Source organism: Herpailurus yagouaroundi, unplaced genomic scaffold, assembly GCF_014898765.1.
Source record: "Herpailurus yagouaroundi ecotype Mexico unplaced genomic scaffold, PumYag 139, whole genome shotgun sequence".
NCBI lineage: Eukaryota > Metazoa > Chordata > Mammalia > Carnivora > Felidae > Herpailurus > Herpailurus yagouaroundi.
The window spans coordinates 78,793,269-78,814,803 of NW_024412394.1; the positions used below are offsets into that span (position 1 = coordinate 78,793,269).

General features: G+C 36.8%; 1 long non-coding RNA gene across 1 annotated transcript in view; it reads left to right on the forward strand.

Moving 5' to 3' along the window:
* The first annotated feature begins 7,454 nt into the window (after positions 1 to 7,454).
* The window catches only part of LOC121029988 (uncharacterized), a 28,606-nt gene continuing 14,525 nt past the window's right edge, over positions 7,455 to 21,535 (forward strand). Inside the window, exon 1 of the long non-coding RNA XR_005790015.1 lies at positions 7,455 to 7,601. This is a non-coding gene — a long non-coding RNA (uncharacterized LOC121029988). The remainder of the gene's footprint in view (positions 7,602 to 21,535) is intronic.

The window sequence follows — 21,535 nt, forward strand, 5'->3', positions numbered from 1 at the left end:
TGAAAATATCAGAGTAATCTTTGACTCTGCTCTACTTCTCACATGCCACGTCCAATCTATCAGAAAATCATGTCAATTCTTCCTTTAAATGTTATCCAGGATCCAACTGACTGACTCCCTGCTTCCATTGCTACCGCCCTTGCCTAAGTCCCTGCACTAATGGTAAGAGTTAGACAGGGTCCAACCATTAAAGAAGACTCTCAGAAGTCAAAATGAAAGTGCCTATATTTGTAAGGTTTATTGTTGGAAAAGAATGTAATAAGGCAACAGCATTAGCGTAAGGATGCATTCTAGACAAAGGCTGTCTCATAGCAAGGGTCTAAAGAGGCTGAGCCCAGGCTTCAACGGCTTTCCCTCTTCAGGGTCCTATTGTTTTCTCTCAAAGATCAGGAACCAGGGATACGTGCACTGCATGGAACACACTGAAACCAGGGAGCCCAAAATGGATTTTTGACTGGTACTTTTTATATCTTGCTGGTCATACAGGCATATTTTTTGCTAGGTGTCAGAGCCCACTTGAGGTCTCACTGATACCAAATACAGTCATCAAGCTCACTGCTGTCTATAAACAAAATAAATGATGCCAACAAGCTGATAAAAACCATCCTGAAACTTGACCTGGACTCATGGTTACAAAACAACACTATTATTCAGTATACAGTTGACTCTTGGAAAATGTGGAGGTTAGGGGGTACTGACTCCCTGGGTACTCATAAACCTATGTATAACTTTTGACTTCTCTGAAACTTAATTATGAAGATCTTACTGTTGACCAGAAGCCTTACTAATGACATAAACAGTTGATTAACATATATTTGAATATTATATGAATTATATACTATACTCACAATAATCTAGAGAAAAGAAAGCGTTATTAAAATTTTAGGAAAAGAAAATATTTTTACAGTACTGTATGTATATTTATTGAAAAAAATCTGTAAGTAGCACGTAAGTGGACTCATGCAATTCAAACCTATGTCGTTCAAGCGCCAGCTGTTATTTCATGCCTTGACTAGAGGTTAGCACCATCCAGATACATCTCTTACTTGAACAATACATTTCAGTCCTATTTCAAGCCTCCTACAATTAACCACCACATCATAACTTCCATTGATTTTATCTTGAATTATTCCAATTTTCCTTTCTTCGATTTCAATCCTTGACCACCTATTTTTTTTAACATAACCAGAGTGATCATTTAAAAATACAAATCATGGGGCACCGGGGTGGCTCATTCGGTTAGGCATCCGACTTCAGCCCAGGTCATGATCTTGCAGTTCATGGATTTGAGCCCTGCACCAGGCTCTGTGCAGACAGCTCGGACCCTGGAGTGCAATTTGGAATCTGTGACTCCCTCTCTCCCTCTCTCTCTCTCTCTGCCCCTCCGCCACTCGTGTTCTGTCTCTGTCTCTCAAAAAATAAATAAATGTTAAATTTTTTTAAAAAATACAAATCAGAACATTTCACTCCTCTGCCTAAAATCTTCCATGAGTTTCTTCCTGTGATGGCCTAAAAGACACAATCTGGAAACTCCGCCTCCTTCCTTTTCCAGCTTCATCTACAGCTTTCCCTCTTGCTTACTCTACTCTAGTCACATTGGCCTCTGTGGAGTGGAGACATGACTACCCAGGACCTTTGTACTTTCTGTACCCTCTCTGGACACATTCTTGCTCCATGTAGTGGCTTGGTTTCATCCCTCATTTTCTTCGTTCTTAAATGTCATGTTTCTAGTGAAACTTCCCCCGAACTACCTCACTGAAAATTGAAAACACCTCTCTACAATCATTTCCTTTCCATCTTCTCAGCTTTAATTTTTCTCCAAATAACTCATAGCCATCCAATATACGTTGGATGTTTTAGTATGTTTTATTATCCTTTCTTTACTGTTTTCTCCACTGATTGTAATCTCTCCAAGCAAAAATACGTTTATCTGTTTTGTTCACTGCTCAATCTCTAGCACCTAGAATAATGCCTGTTGAATGAAAGGTTATCATATCTGAAAACCTAGAACACTCATTAGAGCTCTGGACATAAAAGCATAGGAATCATCTCCCCAGTCGAACACCTGCTGTTTATAAAAACAGAAGTTGGATTTCATAATACCAAGGAAGTGCTGAATGCTAAGAAGTATGACGGGTCTATGCAAATGAGTGTAATATCTTCCTGGAGCAGAATTAAGGAAAATATCTTACAAATTCAGAAAAGATCATTGCTTTTAAATTTACTTTATAAATTTGAGCTCTTAGACTATAAGCCACTGAAAAACTAGGTAGGTTTTTTTTTTTTTTGGTCATTGTTGTTTTTAATTATAAATCAAGACATTGTGAGATAAATCAAGATCACTGCTCAAATTTCTAGACCTGAAGAGGCATCTGGAATCTAAATATGACTTCCCACTGAAGTGATAATGGAAGATTTTATAGAGGATATACACCAAGGCTAAACTCCGTAGCCGCACATCCAACTGCCCATGTTTCTATCTCCCGTGCACCTCAAAGTCATCATGTCAAAAGCTGACACTTCTTCTCCCCCAGACCCAATCTATTACGTTGTGCTAATCCCAATCACAAATAATGCCACCAGCATCACTAACTGAAACAAAACAAACCCCAAATCCTGGGAGACATTCTTTCCCTCAGCTCCAGAAACTGATCAAACATCAGGTTTACCCGATAAATATTTTTTATATCCACCTACTCCTTTCCATCACCACTAACACCGCTCTAATTAATGCCAATGTTTTCACCTGGATTCTCACCAACGCCTCCTAACTGATCACCCATGTCTCAATCATTGACCTCCATATTCTCCACGTTTCAGCCAAGGTGAACTTACAAAAGTGTGAATTGATTGTGTTGCCCTCGTACTTCAGTGATTTCTCATTATTGCCAACATAAAGTTCAAGCCTCTTTACATTTAATTTTTTTTTCAACGTTTATTTATTTTTGGGACAGAGACAGAGCATGAACGGGGGAGGGGCAGAGAGAGAGGGAGACACAGAATCGGAAACAGGCTCCAGGCTCTGAGCCATCAGCCCAGAGCCTGACGCAGGGCTCGAACTCACGGACCGCGAGATCGTGACCTGGCTGAAGTCGGACGCTTAACCGACTGCGCCACCCAGGCGCCCCCTGAATTGCTTTTAGAACCTACAGTGTGACAGGCTGAATTCTGTGTTCCAGTATAATTTCCTCAGAGAAGATAACCCCGACTTCCATATTACAGCCTCCTACCAAACACACACCCTACTCCACACACTGAAGTCAGACACTCTTGCTTAGCATTTCCACAGCCCTCTGTAACTCCTCTATCAGGGTAATTACAACACTTTTCCTGTAGTTGTTTCAGCATGTCTTTCCCACAAGACTATCATAATAGTAAACATTAAATGAGTGATTACTATGGACCAGGCTCTGCTCTAAGCTTGATACACAAATTAACTCATTCGATGCTCACAAAACCTAATGAGGTACGTACTACTTTCATCTTGGTTCATAGTGGAGAAAAGTAAAGCACAGAGAAGTAAAATAATTACAAATCTCAGAAGTGGTAGAATAGGTATTTGAGGCCAGAAACTCTGCTCTTAACTCCTATAACATCTGTGAGAGAACACAGCAGTTTACACATACATTTCACAAAAATTTTTGCTTTAATTGTAAATAATTTCACAATTCATAAAGCAAAGCAACAACAACAAAACCCAAAAACTTGAGCTGCTCTTGAAAAATTCATAGATTCTTCTTCACAGGGGCCCATGTTTTCTATGATCTCTACTTTCTGTTTTTCTCCCTGATAAAACTAGTTTTTTTCTATATGATATCTGTTTGGTCATTGTAGAAATTAATGTTTGTGATTATAGTTTATAAATTCCTCGGGACTAAGAATCATGCCTAACTTAGTTACCTTCAGATTTGCAATAGCAAGCAAAGTTCCTAGGCAAAATACAGGCACTGGGTAAATACTTTTTGAATGAATGAATGAACGAATGAACTGAAAAAAGACTAGTGACAGTGGAGAAAGCACATTCAGACTGGGAAAATGACATAAGTAAAGCAATTTCAGAGAGATTTTTTTAATAAGAGTATTATAATTATGTCTGGAATTTTCTTAAAATCATGGGCTTCTAAAATTCCTCTAATTATGTGATTTTTTTGGCCTTAAGTAGTACTTGCTGAGAGTACGTAATGACAATTCTTAGTTGTACTCTTTGTGCACTCTTGAATTAAGATTTGAGTGTCATTACTGATTTTCATCTTTTCTCTATTACCATGTAAGCAACCCGTTGCTCAATCCATGACTGTATGGTATGTGAGTATAGTGTGTCAGCATAAAACAATAAACAAAACCCGGAAACCTTTTTAATCAACGCCATGAAGGTGGTTCATATTGGTGTTGTGGCAAAGACTCTAAGAACTTGTTACAAAGGTTAATGATGATGTGATTTCTATTTACTGGAGAAACAGCAGGCCCTGGAGTCCTTTGTAGAAACTTGGTCTCTCTTTTCCTTCAGCATGGATTTTCTCTGCCCAGCAGAAATCAATTAATCTTTTTATGCCCAAGTTTATGCCTCTATAAACTGAAGAAAGCTCTTGCTACCTACGCTCAGAAGAATGTTCTGTTAAATAATGAAGTCATGTCTGAAAAGCGCTATATAAAAACAAAGTATTATTATGTTTTTTTTTTAAATCAGAATTAGCTTGTTTTCCAGTTTCTAACTAGTCTGTAATAACTGAAGGACAGTCCAATATTTTCTTGACCCCTTTTCCTGGGTTACTCATGCAGCTCCTAGGAATGCTAATGTATACGCATAACACTACATGTATTGTAAATGAGTTCACGCATAAACCGTTGGTTTTTAAGTACAGCACAAGATATTTCTGCTAAAAAGAAAATGAGAGGAATATGCCTCACTTTCAATATTTTCAAGCTAAGCAGCATGATTTGCTCCTTTAACATGTTTAGATTCACTTTATGTAGCAAATATTTGAAAATCTCTTGTCAGGGAAGAACAAAAGGGTGATACTACTTTCTCTGAGCCAATAAAGAAACCTCTGATCTTTCAAGTAATAAAAATTTCACACAAAGCATTGACATGGGGAAAGCAGTTGTATATTGATGCAGCAAATCTTAACTAAATAACCAATTGCTTAATCGCATTAGTTTGACCTCTTCTTTTCACTGAAATACAGTACTATTTATAAAGTGCTTTCGGGTTGCAGTAAAGAACATTTGTCCACATTATGGAGTTATTCACTGGCTCCTGTGCAATCCTCAATTATTTTTAAAGTTTGAGATATTGTGGAAAACGTTGTTATGGGCTTCTTGGTTTACAAAATTCAATTACATTCTAATTTTCATGAGACAAGCTAACTTTCTTCATGGTAGGCAATATAACACAAAGTTTTCAGAGTTTTAGCCATATTGAGCCTTTATCAAAATGTGCCAGACAGGGAAAGGGACATAATAAATGTCTGAAGTGAGTAAAAGATGTTTTATCAAGATATATTTCATTTTGGTTATTTTCTTGAACTTTTTTCATTGACTCCTTATCAAATGGTCATTTACATATTGCCCTTCCTGAATCAAATTTATCGTTTTAAAATATCTTTGCCAAAAGACTTTTTCTTCCACTTTGAATATGGAGGAGGGATCTTCTTTTGGTTCTTCATCGAAAGATTTTCTTTTTTGGCAACTCTCCTCTCTTCAATTAACTGTGAAGAAATCACAGGTCTGAGGAAGGGATCTTATCCCTAAGAACACCAATCCCATGTTGCTGGTAGCCTAACTGGTCTTTTGTGGCGAGGACCTGGAAAAGGAAGGAGAAATAAGAGGGTCTTGCTTAGTTTAAGACTAGTTTAAGACTGATAAGAAAGAGGATTTAAGTGCTGAATTATGTTGTAAGACAGTTAAGGAAGACTTTCAACTCGTAGGTGAAGGTGAATACAATAGAGAGTTTCTACATGATATCAAAAACCTTCACCTTTATTTTGGAAAAAAAGGGAGGACTAAACATGTTTATCTTGAATTTGCCTATATAATTCAATCATTCCCTGGCAGGAGCTCCCCCTACTTACCAGAAGCCTCCTCACACCCAGGAGCATATGTTTTCAATTGGAAAGTGCTTGCAAAAAGACCACCTGCCAGCAAAGGGAATGTTTTCCCTCTCCCAGTGGGGGTCTTACAGACAGGTTTTAATGCAGTTAAACAGGAACAGAGCAAGAAGCCTGGAAGAATGATGCTACAGGCTAGCCTGCTTATTTAAAATTCTTTTAAATAGAGAAGGGAAATGTATAAGATATTAACATTATCATTTTTATTCTCTTTATCAGTCCTCCATCAGAATTCTGAGTCCTTTCTTCCCCATATTGCCTCTACATGTTTCTTTGTTCAGTCACGTTTTGTGATATGACCCAATGGTTTTAACGAAATGAATAAAACATTTTAAAAGTTTCCATTTTGGGGTGTTATTACTCTAAAGCATATACAAAAATCTGTGATTCTGAGTGTAGATAAAAATGAATCTTACTGTTTACGCTGTGTCCATTGTATATTTAAAGTGCAGAGACAATATGGGGGCTGTTGAAGAACTACTGGCTGAAACATTTAAGTATTAAAATAAATACTTGAACACCAAATGGCAACCTTTTGTGCACAAAGAGTAAAGCTGAAGAGGCAGGGGGAAACTAGGGAAGAGGGGAATAAAGGAGAAAAGAAATCAAATATCCTCCAAAGAGTTTAGGAACGGGGCCATTCCTTATTTATCCTCTTGGTTTCTGCCATTTTCTTTTCACACATACTCAGTCATTCTATGAGTGTAAACAGATGCTGAGAACTGGAGTTCTGGGGTTCAATAAACATTTTTTTTCTTGGTTGAATGAAAAAAAAAACAGGCTGAGGAAAACTCAGCCACCATACTGGAGAGAGAAAAGGCTGTGGGTAAAGGGGCCACTACATATTTTATTTCATAAAATCAATCTCACAAGCAAATAGCTAGAAGGAGTGCTTCCTCCTCTGACATTCTTGGGAGTTCTCCCCATCCCCCCATCGGAGGAGAGGGCTTTGTATTAATCTCACAAATCCGGAGAACACAAGTAAAACAACCCATTCAGCGGTGATAGCCTTGTGTGGGGGTCTGAGTGGACTGGCCCTCATGCCAATGGTGCAGGCACATTCCACAGGGATGAAAGTGATCTGAGACACCCAGCTAGAGCTGACAAAATCTAGGAGGCAGGTGACAAAGTGGTGACATGGTCAATGATGACAACCAAAAAGCAGTTCCAAGTTAATATCACATACAGAGACTTGTGCCAGCTTCACTCTGTATCACATTGTTATGTGGTAGAAACAAACTGCAGCGAGGGGGAAAACAAACAAACAAACAAACAAACAAACAAAACCCTCATTCCACAGATCTTCACTGTTGTGTAATGAGATTACAATGCAAAGGTTTGCTACCCATGGGAGGTCTTTGAGCAATTCACCACCCAGGAACCCAAAACGAACTAGATGAACTCTGCTTAAAACAATAAGCCCTAGGTTTCTGTATTGTATTACCTCACCAGGCAAAAGTGACGAGAAGAAATGGGAATATAAGAAGGAAATAGGTAAACTTCCTATGGTTACTTTCTCATGACACATTTCTCTTGAGCATTCATAGGTCAGCACTGTTTTATAATAACCTGCTTTTAAAATAGCATGACAGAAGCATGTGTAATTTGTGTTTAGTGACCTGAGAGCAATCTTTCAGTAAAACAGTGTGGTTAAGTGCCTGGCAAGGCAACCCTTGGTCTGTAATCCTCTAGGAAATAAGGGTGGAGAGTATTCCAGAAGTATCCATTGCTTTCTCTTGTTTATTATGGGAAAATCTATTGCTTAATGTGAAATTTTTTCTCTGTCTCAGAAGCCCCACTCTACGTGCAAATCATGAGGTTCATATTTTCTTGCTCAAAAAGAGGGAAACAAACTTTTTTCCTTTTGCCAAAGCAAATTAGCATTTATGAGATTTATTTTCTTATGTATAGGTAGTAGCCCAGAACCACACCCCTCGCCAAATCTGCTTCTTGCGTAGCATGTCTCCAATGTTAGAATGAAAGAAAAAGTAGTGCTTGAAGATAAAATCTATTATCTTCTTCAAAATACTCACACTGTGGCAGAAATGGATATCAAGTTTCAGAACAAGGTGAAGGTCTGGAAAAAATCAGGTTTTTTTTTTCTCATCATCATGACTGAACTAACCTTAAATTCAACCAATTTGACCTTCTGCCTGTCACCTAGCCTTCCTGTTCCTGCCTCTCCCTTCTAATCTCCCTCCTTCCTTCCTTCCCTTGACAAATATTCATTGATGACCACTTACTCTGTGCCAGGTGGTTGTGCTAGGCTCCAAAGGTGAGAGAAAAAGAATCCAAAATGAATGAAAAGTTTTCTCTCTTACATTTCACTTTGTACACTCCTAAAATTTAAGTTTCTTCTAACAAGTATCACTTTCTTCAAGGTATCCTAAAAGACCTTTTTTTTTTTTTTAATTGTTTTTAATGTTGATTTATTTTTGAGACAGAGACAGACAGAGCATGAACAGGGGAGGGTCAGAGAGAGAGGGAGACACAGAATCCGAAACAGGCTCCAGGCTCTGAGCGGTCAGCACAGAACCCGATGTGGGGCTCGAACTCACGGACCGTGAGATCATGACCTGAGCTGAAGCTGGACGCTCAACCGACTGAGCCACCCAGGCGCCCCTAAAAGAACTTTTATAAAAAGTAATCATGTCATCATAAAACAGAGCTTGACAAATTTTTTCTGTAAGTCCAAACAGTAAATATTTTAGGCTTTGTAGGCCATATGGTGTCTGCTTTGTGAAAGCAGCCATAGACAATACTTAGAGAAATAGGTGTGGCTATGTTCCAAAAAAACTTTATTTACAAAAACAGGTCATAGTCCATTTTTCATTTGCTGAACCCTGATCTAAAAAAATTGAGACAAGGCCCTGTACTCCAGGTAAACATAACCTAGTGATTTTTTTTCCAGTAACATCATGCATGAGACATAGTAAGCATTAAATTAAATATCAGAGCACACTGATCTTAAGGAAATTATTAATCATCTCTGGGCTTTAGCCCCTGATTTGAAAATTATAATGGAAACGTAATTAGATATTCTTGAATGTTCTTTCAACTCTGAATTTTGTTTATGTCTTATCATACACCAACTCCTATCATGCAGCCAAACTTATCAAGAATAAAGGTTGCTTGCTAAAATTTCTCTGAGCAGTATATGCAGAGAACAGGTATCTCTTGCCATTGATAGGATCTAAAGTGTGGGAGCTGGCAATCTGAGAAAAGCCAATTACGAGTCCTGCTAAACAAATAGAAATAAGCCACATTTCATTTAAGAAGCATTTTTATATACATTGTCACATACAATCCTCATTATAAGTACATTGGCTAGCAAGAATAAATATTTCCTTCACCTTTCAAATAAGAAAAGAGAGGATTAGAGAAATTAAATGATTTGCCCATTGTCTTATATGTAATGCCTAGCCAGGCAGAACCTTATTCCCAGCCAAGTCCTAATTCAGAGCTCTTCAAACCATGCCAGACTTCTTCCAAAATACACACTTTGAATTACTTAAAAAACTGCAATATGAATGTGAATTGTTGGAATGGCAGCACAAAAATGACTAGTGAATTGCACCAATAAAGGTAAGTGTTTTGTAATAGAGTTCTATGAAGCAGGGAAACAAAACACAAGACAATAGAAACAACCTGTGATGAAGAAGCCACCCACAGTGCCTACAGTACCTGCAGCCCACACCAAAATACAAAAGTCTCACACACAAGGATGAGGCATGCAGGTCAAGGAGAGCTTTCCTGTTTAGCCCACGAAGACAGAGACACCCCCTTTTTATTTTCTGGAAGAAAGTAAAATGATAAAACTATTAATATCTTCCTAATTAAACATCTTCAAAATAAAAATACATTTACCAATTGTACATTTTTAAAAAGAATATTTTTCTATTAGTGGGCTCAGAGCTTTGTTTATTCCAGATGACAACAAAAAATAAAAATACATTTACAAATTGTACATTTTAAAAATAATTTTCTTCTTTTTGTGAACTTGGAGCTTTGTTTATTCCAGATGACAACAAAAATGTCAATTATTTCCAAAAAACTGTATTTTTCATGATTTAGTTTTCACTTGTTTCTTCATGTTTTTCACACTCCATCTGGTTCTATGTATTCAATGTCCTTTTCCTTTTTGCCAAGTTCAAAAAAAAAAAAAAAAAAGGCACATGCACTACTCTGTGTCTTCAAAGCATTTTACAAACACTACCAAATTGGAATTCTTTATGGTTTAAAATTAGCTCCTTCTTATTTTTCTCATGAGCCTCTAAAATGTCTCAGCAAATGGGTTTTCTTCTGTTGTTTCAAAAAAATTGTTTACTTAAGTAAATATTATTTGTATGTCATTCAGCATGTATTGGAACATTTATATAGTCCAGGCTTTTAAGGAAAAAAAAGATTAAGAAATGGCAAATTCTTGTTTTTATTTTTCCTGTGAAGTTTAACATTGGTTTACCACATTCTATGGGTCAAGCACTGTGTGGCTGCACTGTGTGTTGACAGAAAAGGAAGCAAATCTCTACCTTTCAGGAAATCATGATTGTGGAGCCGGTCACATGAATACCTTATTTCACTAAAGGCAGACAGATGAATGTGAGCTAACAATGAGGATATCAAGCACTAATACTTACTAAGTCCTTATTATGTGCAAGGCATTTTCTAACAGATCCTCACACAATTAACTCAATTAATACAACTACAGGAAACAACAAAGTACTCTGAAGTTATGGTATGGGAGATAGAAATTAATTTCAACTGTTTGACTAATTGGCCAAGTTCGTAGGCATTTTAAAGGGTTCTCAAACCATTTTTCTTTTATTCCTTCACAAAATGGTCTTATTAGCTATGTTTATGCCACATTTTTCTTTTTCCCCCCATTTAAATGTATAGTTCACTAAAATCCCCTGCTATGGGCTGAATAGAGTCCCTGTCCAAAATATTCATATGGAAATCCTAACCCCCAGTGATTCTATTTAGAGATAGGGCCTTTAAAGAGGTAATTAACTTAATCTGAGGTCATTAAAGTGGGCCCTTATCCAACATTAACAAGTGTCCTTATAGGAAGAGAATATTTGGTAGAGGGGTACAGAGGAAAGACCATGGAACACAGAAGATTGCTACCTACAAGCCAGGAGGAGAGACCTCAGATGAAACTAGCTTTGCTGACACTTTGATCTTTGCTTTGTAGCCTCCAGAACCATGAGAAAATAAATTCGTATTGTTTAGGCCACCCAATCTGTGATGCCTTGTTAAGGCAGGCTGATCAGACTAAGTTGTATATGTTTCTAACATGACTTTTCATCATATTTACTGCTATTTTATTTATGTCTTGTATTTTTAAATGTTTTTATTTATTATTTTGAGAGAGGGAGAGAGAGAGCAAGCAGGGGAGGAGCAGAGAGAGAAGGAGACAGAGAATCCAAAGCAGACTCCAGGCTCCAAGCCATTAGCACAGAGTCCAAAGTGGGGTTTGAACCCACAAACTGTGAGATCATGACCTAAGCCGAAGTAGGACTTCTAACCTACTGAGCCACCCAGGCGCCCCTATGTCTTGTATTTTTGAAATAACCCTTTGTAAAAAGGACATAGCATTTAAAAATTAAAATTGAAGGGAGGAAAACGAGACCCCATAATGGCATTACCAGGCCATCAATACGTTAAGTGACCTTAACCCACTCCCATGGAAAGGGCAGTTAGAGTCACAGGTGATCTAGATGTATCATCCCAGCCCTGATGGTAGAAACAAAAGCTTATTTGTCCTTTAAAAAGTGTAAATAACAAATAGATAAAATTCACACACCATAAGAAAGCATTTACTTAAGAGTTGGGAAAAGAAACCAGATGGTCTCCTGTCCTTTTCCACTCTATTCTTAATGGTAGTTCCTATGATTTTGAAGACTGTGTGCATTTTTCTAAAACATTACAATTAGTTGTTAGAGTGGCACAGACCAGGAAAATAAATACTTTAAGAAAGATTGTATAGAACCCAAAATCACATAAACTATTATTAGAATTATTTTTTAATTTGGAGCACCTACTGGGGCAGGAGGGAGAGATTAAAGGTCATTCATGTTTACCTTGGACTCTCAGGGTCTTCAAATTAAACATTCTCATAGCCTAGATCCTGAGATTTGGGCCTGCACAGATCTGCTTAGAATTCAGAGGCTTCTTTGACAAAAAATAGTATTAATAGATAATATTATACTGCTTATTTTTTCTATGTCAAGCCCTCCTGCTCACTATGAACAACTACTGCTTCTCCTGCCTCTTCCTTGGCAGAGGTTTCAACTCCTACCTACCCTCTGTCCCTGATAACTTACTTGCAAGGCACAGAATACAGTACAGTTCTGAAACATGCCCTAAAGGAAACACTGTGCATGTGTGTTTGAGTGTGCACGCATGTGTGTACATGTGTGCCTCTGTTGCTTTCACTTGCCTGGAACATTTTAGCTCCTTTCCTCTCCTTTTTAAATTTTTAAAAAATTTTTTTCCTCTCCTTTTTAAAAATTTTCCTGGAGAATACGTTTTTAATTATTATTAATTATAAACTTTTTTGAGTTATAATAGACCATAAAAGTACAAACATTCAAAATTTATTTTTTTTTAATTTTTTAATTTATTTATTCATTCAAGTTAGTTAACATACAATGTAGTACTGGAATCAGGAGTAGAACTCAATGATCAATCACTTACATAACACCCAGTGCTCATCCCAACAAGTGTCCTTCTTAATGCCCATCACCCTTTACCCATCCCCTCACCCACCTCCCCTACAACAACCCTCAGTCTGTTTTCTGTATTTAAGAGTCTCGTGGTTTGCCTTCCCCTAGGTTCATTTGTTTCTTAAATTCCACATATGAGTGAAATCATATGATGTCTGTCTTTCTCTGCCTGACTTATGTCACTTAGCATAATATCCTCTAGCTCCATCCACGTTGTTGCAAATAGCAAGATATCATTCTTTTTGATTGCCGAGTATATGATATACATATGTGTGTATATATGTGTGTGTGTATATATATATATGTATATATATATGTAATATATATTCATCAGATGGTGGACATTTGGGCTTTTTCCATAATTTGGCTATTGTCGATAGCACTGCTATAAACACTGGGATGCATGTGCCCCTTTGCACCAGCATTTTGTATCCTTTGGATAAACACCTAGTAGTGCAGTTGCTGGGTCGTAGGATAATTCTATTTTCAATTATTTGAGGAACCTCCATGCTGTTTCCAGAGTGGCTATACCAGTTTGCATTCTCACCAACAGTGCAAAAGTATTCCCTTTTCTCCTCATCCTTGCCAACATCTGTTGTTTCCTGAGTTATTAATTTTAGCCATTCTGACAGGTATGAGGTGGTATCTCATTGTGGTTTTGATTTGTATTTCTCTGGTGTTGAGTGACATTGAACATCTTTTCATGTGTCAGCCATCTGGATGTCTTCCTTGGAAAAGTTTATTCGTGTCTTCTGTCCATTTATTCACTGGATTATTTGTTTTTTGGGTGTTGAGTTTGATAAGTTCTTTATAGATTTTGGATACTAACCCTTTATCTGATATGTCATTTGCAAATATCTTCTCCCATTCTGTTGGTTGCCTTTTAGTTTTGTTGATTATTTCCTTTGCTGTGTAGAAGTTTTTTATCTTGATGAGGTCCCAATAGCTCATTTTTGCTTTTATTTCCCTTGCCTCTGGGGACATGTCAAGTAAGAAGTTGCTGCAGCTGAGGTCAGAGGTTCCTGCCTGCTTTCTCCTCTAGGATTTTGATGGCTTCCTGTTTCACATTTATGGCTGTCTTCCATTTTGAATTCATTCTTGTGTATGGTGTAAGAAAGTGGTCCAGTTTCATTCTTCTGCATGTCTCTGCCCAGGTTTCTTAACACTATTTGCTGAAGAGACTGTCTTTTTTCCATTAGATATTCTTTCCTGCTTTGTCAAAGATTGGTTGGCCATACATTTCTGGGTCCATTTCTGGGTTCTGTATTTTGTTCCATTGATCAGTGTGTCTGTTTTTGTGCCAGTACCATACTGTCTTGATAATTACAGCATTGTATTACAGCTTGAAGTCTGGAATTGTGATATCTCCAGGTTTGGTTTTCTTTTTCAACATTACTTTGGCTATTCAGGTTTTTTTCTGATTCCATACAAATTTTGGAATTGTTTATTCCAGCTCTGTGAAGAATGCTGGAGTTGTTTTGCCAGGGAATGCATTGAATGTGTAGATTGCTCTGGGTAGTATAGACATTTTAACAATATTTGTTCTTCAAATTCATGAGCATAGAATGTTTTTCTTTGTGTTTTCTTCAATTTCTTTCCAAAAATTTCTACAGTTTTTGGTGTACATATTTTTAAAAATTAATTATCTATTTAATCTAGATTTACAAATTTATTGCTCTGAAGTTGATTTTTTTCCTATAATTTTTCAATCTGTTATGTATTGTCCTTGTTTCCCTTTTCATGTCTACAACTATCTGTACCTTTTTATCTTGATCATATTTACTAAAGTGTCATATTAATCTTTTCAAAATACTATTTTTTGTTTTTATTCAATTTTTCATTTTTTATTTTCTAGTTAGTTGGTTTATGCTTTCATTTACACTAATCCTTTTTTCTATTCTGTTCATTTTGTTCTGTTTTCCTAGATTCTTGTCTTAAAAGCATAGATTATTTATTTTTAATACTCTGTTTAAGTAGATACACTTGGAGCACCTGGGTGGCTCAGTCAGTTAAGCGTCCAACTTCGGCTCAGGTCAGATCTCACGGTTCATGAGTTTGAAGCTCTATGCTGACAGCTGGTAACCTATAGCCTGCTTCAGATTCTGTCTCCATCTCTCTGCCCCTACCCTGCTCACACTCTGTCTGTCTCTTTCTTTCTCTATCTCTCAAATATAAAAATAAATAGATAGATAGATAGATAGATAGATACACTTAAGTTCATACATTTTCTTCTCAATTTTGCTTCATGTTCCAGTAGATTTGTTATATAACACTTCACTTATTTATTTAGCTCTGAATAGTTTACAAGTTCCATATTGATTTGCACTTTAACCTCATAGTTATTTGGTTGTGTTTATTTGTTTGTACACACGTATGTGTTTAATTTCCTCATATATGGAGATTTTTTGAGTAGCTGAATTTCTTGTAATTGTTGATGAATAAGTAAATGCAGCCTGTATAATATCACCTTTATGGAATTTGCTGACATTTTCATTGTGGTGTAACGCATGATAAATTTTTGTGGCTGTAGTCTGTGTGCTTGAAAATGATATTAGTTTTGTATGCATGGTACAGGCTTCTTTGTACAGCTACTCAGTCAGGCTGGTTAAGTGCATTACACAACCCCTCCATACCCCTTCTTATTAGTGGGTGGTTTCTTGGTTGGTTTCTGTGAGAAGGATGTTCAGCCTCTCACTGTGATTATGAATTTGCCCACTTTACTCTGTAGGGCTATCGGTGTTTGCTTTACATAGTCCCCTTTGTGGTGCTCCAACTAACCAACTTGTTGGTTGCCCACGCCTGTGGGCTGTAATATCTATGACTGAGGTGATGAAGCAGGCTTGCTCCTTCTCACGTTCAGTGATAGAAGTTCTCTTGCACATTTTGCATTCTTTTTCTTGCAGGATTTCTTTATATGTTCTAGTTCCCTGAGAGTCTTTTCTTGGTTTTGAGCATTACACATGTAAAAAGTTGGTTTTTAGCTTTCATATGGATTTGGTGAAAGATGTGGAAGGAGAGGCTAAATAAAGCATTCGTTCATTTCAATCCTTTCGAGATCGAGTTCAAGAGTTACTCTAAAATGCCTTTGATGGCCTTTCTCTTCCATTACTCCAGGCTCCCCTCTGATCATGCCACTCCTTGTCCCAACTTTGCAATGCCACCAATCTTGTTTCAGTTTCTCAACACAGAAAGCTCTTTCCAGACACAAGACTTTTTTACACGTTGATTTTCTCTGCCTGGAATTTCCATTTGCTCTATAATTTACCTATTAACCATACCTATCCTTCAGGCATCTGGTTCAATGGCACTTACTCAGAAACTTGCTGAATAATCTAATACAACTCAGTTCTACTTTCTTCCAGTACCTACACTTTTTTTCAGTAGTATATTTCAAAATCTTATTCTTTTTTAGAGAGAGACAGAGAGAGAGACAGAGAGAGAGAGTGGGGGAGAGGGGCAGAGAGAGAGAATCTTAAGCAGGCTCCATGTTCACCATTAATGACCAACACAGGGCTCTACCCCACAACCAAGCCGAATCAAGAGTCAGACCTGAGCTGAAATCGGAGTCAGATGCTCAACCGACTGAGTCATGCAGGCACCCCCCCAATCTCTGATTGTTACTTGTTTATTTCCTCTTCCCAATTAGTTTCAAACCCTAATTGTACAGAGACTATATCCATTTGTTCCTCACTATATTCCTATGCAGAGACAGGACCAGCAATATAGTAGGTATCAGAAGAATGTTTGTTGAATGAGTGCATATTGCCCTCAAATAGTAGCACATTTAAGATTGAGGAAGGATCACAAGCACTAATAAGGTTAAAATTCCACATAGGATGCATTCCATCTTAAAGAGATGCACTTACTCTGAGAACTTAAGAAAATCATAAAAGCTACGAGTTATAAAGTGCCAGTCATTTTATATTCATTATAGCTAATCTTTACAATAACACTTACATGTACAGGGGAGTAAATTGAAGATTTGGGAAATTAACTAACTTATTCAAGATTGAGTTATCCATAATAGCAGAGCTAGGATTCAAAACCAGATGCGTTTCTTTCTAAAACTTGTCCTTTCTTTACGTTATCATTCTATGCACCATTAGGTAACATTTGGTAGTCTAAGAAATAGTATTAATTTTATTTTGAAAGCAATTTATTTTAAGGAAATAAAGTGATATTTTCAGCTTTAAACCTAGATAAGTAAGGCAAATATAAAATGTGATTATCAATTTAGACTCAAAAAAATTTAAATAGCTAAATAAACACTCAAAGATATCCCTGCAGACTAGGTCTTTAGATTCTTGGGGCAGAACCTCTCTAACAAATTTTATTGAGTTCAATTTACCAAAGTGAATAGGCATGACCACAGGATTTAATGGGAAAATATAAGTACCAGTTTTTATTTCTCCATTAAGGCCATGTGGATGGGCTACATTTAATACTTTCCTCAGTCTAAACTGCCATGCATTAAAATAACAGCTCAAGTCAATTTGGGCCAGTTTTGTCACATAAAGCTGATAAACATCTGAATAATTAGATCAAATATCTGGATGATTGGTGACATCTGTAATTGAACTTTTGGAACACTTGAGTATTCTAGAAACAAAATAAGAGATAGCTTTGCCTTACTCACTAAGACTAGAGTGAGAAAATAAATAGTTGTCTTTAAGACCTTTATGCACCTGCCTAATATCCTAAATGTGTCCCATAAGGAGATGAACATGATGTGTGTGTGTGTGTGTGTGTGTGTGTGAGAGAGACAGAGACAGAGACAGAGACAGAGACAGAGACAGAGAGAAAGAGTGTGTTTACATTTTTATCATCCCTAGAGGGGATTTGTTTACTTAGTTTCTGCAGCTGAATATTAAAACAAAAATGAAGAGAACAACTTGGAAAGATTTTTATAAAAAAAATAGATTCACTCCACCCTTATTATAGCATTATTTTTACTTAGCAAGTTTTATAATAGTTTTGCAATAGAAGCAATAAAGAAAAGGTATAAAAATCTAGAACCTAATAAATTACAAAATTCCAGAAAGAAAAACCTCAGTAATGTTTAAATATCAATATAAAATACACCCACTAAGAAAAATATGAGATGACAAAACCTTTGAAATAAACACATAAAAGGAGAAACTGAAATACCTTTGAATGTCTCATGTAAAACCCAACACTTCAATTATTACAATAAAATATACCAAAAAGCTTACAATATAAGAATTAGCAATTGTCTTAATTTTCCTCATATTGAATTAAAATAACTTATATTTTGTTATCCTAAAATACTGCTTTTGTAAATTTATTTCATTCATCTGTTTGAATTTTATTCACTTTTGAAGGTATTCATTCCCAGTATAAAGAAGACCCCTGTATCCTCCCTATGTGGGGCATATATGAATAGTATTCATTAGGTTTGTTGGAAACAAATAGAAACAAGCATAAAATGGCAATTAAGATCATGGGTCTGCAGCTAAATATTTATCTATTTAAATCACACATGCAAAAGACATATAATCCATGCATAAAAGATGCCTCTAATTTCTACTTGGAGAGTTTCTTTCTATCAAAAAAGTTAGTTAATCTTTCTGTGCCTCTGTGTGCCTCACTGACAAATAAAAATAACGATATAACAATAACACAATAAGGTCATTTAGAAATTAAATTAGGTAGTATACACAAAGCAATAGTACCTGACAGTGAGAAAATGCACAAAGCCATCAGGAAGGAAAATAATTCATTGGTGTATTTCTAGTAATAGTTTTGTAAATTGGGCTTTATAAATATATACTGAAAGTTCCAGTGTACGTAGAGCCATCTCTTTCACAGAGACAAGAATGGAAGGAATTTAAGCAAAAGACCACAAGGAAGAAGATGCAAGGAATAAAGAACAGGAAATTGAATTTTTTTCTGTAGTGCTAAGGGAAAAAAAAAAAAAAAAAGGAAAAAACACTAATCTTTGTGATGTGCTGCCCTGAACATTTTACAAACTTGATCTTCATGCCTTGATATCTTGTTTTTTCCCCCACACTTATGTCATGAAACTCAATTATCATTACAAATCAACCCTTTCTCTGGTTTCATCTTCAACGTTTATTTATTTTTGGGACAGAGAGAGACAGAGCATGAATGGGGGAGGGGCAGAGAGAGAGGGAGACACAGAATCGGAAACAGGCTCCAGGCTCTGAGCCATCAGCCCAGAGCCCGACGCGGGGCTCGAACTCACGGACCGCGAGATCGTGACCTGGCTGAAGTCGGACGCTTAACCGACTGCGCCACCCAGGCGCCCCTCTGGTTTCATCTTCAATGTCCCCCTCTCCTTGTTTCCCATTCAGTATTTGACAAAATAGTTTGACTTCCACCTCTCTCCATTCCTTTTGCTTAGAGAGTATGACAGCATATGGATTTTTTTCCTTTATTCATTTCTCCTCCCACTCTTCTTTCTCCTTGCATGGTATTTTTTTTCTTTCTTCCGCACCGCTTCTTGGACATTTTCCAAGGTTTTTTTTACACTAGATAAATGCGATACTGTGAAACACCAACCCCAGTATCTGATATATGAAAAGTGGTCAACAAATGTAAGTTCCCTTTGTTCTCTGACACTTCTTTTCCCAGTGATGTCATCAGTGTTCCTGACTTCAGTAATCACTTCCATATAGATGAGGCTTAAATTTCTGTTTTCTACTGACTTCTCTCCTCAGATCTACTTTTCTGTTCCTACCTACCTGCTGAATGACCGGCTATTAATCTCAATTCTTACTTTCCCTGCTCTTATCCACATATCACTACCCCCAACTTCTGCACAAATCCTCCAACTTTTTATTGTCCGGGTCATTTATTTTGATCATTCTCAAAATATCAGAGATAACTTTCTTTGTTTTCACTTTTAAAAGTCACTGCGTCTTAGAAGATCTATATTCAAAATATCTAACACACTCATGTCCTTTTCTAAATTCTCAATATCGCCTTACTAGTTTGACTGTAAGCATTCACACTCAGGCAATTTAACAGACTGAAGAACATCTCATTCCAAATCTCTACTCCCAATATTTTGTTGTCACTAATGATACATTAATCTTTCTATAAACGTGCCTGAGGTATTTATTTGATTATGATAATTCTTTTTAAAAAAAAACACTTTAGGGGCGCCTGGGTGGCTCAGTCGGTTGGGCGGCCGACTTCAGTTCAGGTCATGATCTCGCGGTCCGTGAGTTCGAGCCCCGCGTCGGGCTCTGGGCTGATGGCTCAGAGCCTGGAGCCTGCTTCCAGTTCTGTGTCTCCCTCTCTCTCTGCCCCTCCCCCATTCATGCTCTGTCTCTCTCTGTCTCAAAAAAAAAAAAAAAGTTAAAAAAAATAAACACTTTAAACATTCTCCCATATTCAAACTCAATACCTTTTGTAGTAGTTATCAATTTATGTTTGTAGACTTATCTCTAATGATTTTAATTCTTACTCTGTGTTATAGCAAAGCTACATGACTAAGAGCTCCCTGCTTCTGCCTTGTTCTTTCTTACCCTGTCTCCTTCCATATGAGATTTTTTCCCCCCACAGTCATTGCTGATTGTCATTGAACCTATAATGTAAGACTCAGAGTATGTATCATTTTCTTAAATGAGTGACCCTATTCAATTCTAAGGCTTCAACAACAGGAAACATATATAACACAGCTTTTTGTTGTTTAAAGTCTCTACCGTAATGCTCCGCATCTTATAAGTAAAATATATCTGATGAGTGTAGGGACATATTTGTCCTTAAGCATATATGTATGCTATCACTGTGTTCTAGAATAAAGCCCTTCGAGAGAAGGGGCTTTGTCTTATATTTCATGTTTCGTTTCTCCACAGTTCCCAGAATATTCCAGAAACACCTAAAAGAAGGGAAATAAATGTGATTTTATTTTGGTTGTTGGTTTTGAAGAGAGCAGATAGTTATATCTCTCAGATTGAAATATGAAATAACCACTAGTGTGGTCAGAAGGAGCCATTTCCAGAGGCCTAATTTGAATGATCAGAAATGCAATTTCAGCAACAGGAGCAGGAACCACTGTAACCACAACCAGATTGGAACAAAATATGATAGGTCTTGCCCTCAAAAAAACTCAGCACTTGTGATTAAAAAAAAAAAAATCTAAATAGGCCAATAAGAGAAATGGTTGGAGAGGAGAAAAGAGTCACTTAGTGCTGCTGATGACTTCTTCATCAGCGGATGGAATGTGGGGGATTCTGAACTGCAGCTAGTGCTAATAGGGGCTTAAATATTCATGTCAGCCTTTCAAGAAGGGATCCACTAATACTTCCCCCCCCATAATTTTAGAGATGAATACAAGTAAGTAAACGGGAAAGAAGATTTCTATTTTGTGGCACACTGAATACAAATGCTGTCACTGTGTTTTGATAGCAATCTAGGGAATGTCTCCACTCGCTCTTATCTTCGTGATAAGAAGCTTTTATGAGGTGATTGACAATTCATTTTTTTTAGGATTTATTTTTTCCATTTTCTTCCCTTTTTATTCTCCTTGGGTATTTAGTCCCTGACCAGTTCTACAAAAATAACAGGTTGAGAAATAGTTTATTGAATAGGAGTTTTAGGAAAAAAAAAAAAAAAAAAAAAAGTCCTAAACTCAAATCCCCAGCTCCTTCTTTAGGATAACATAACTATAAACAAAATAAAAAATAAATACAAACAAAAATTACAGTAGCT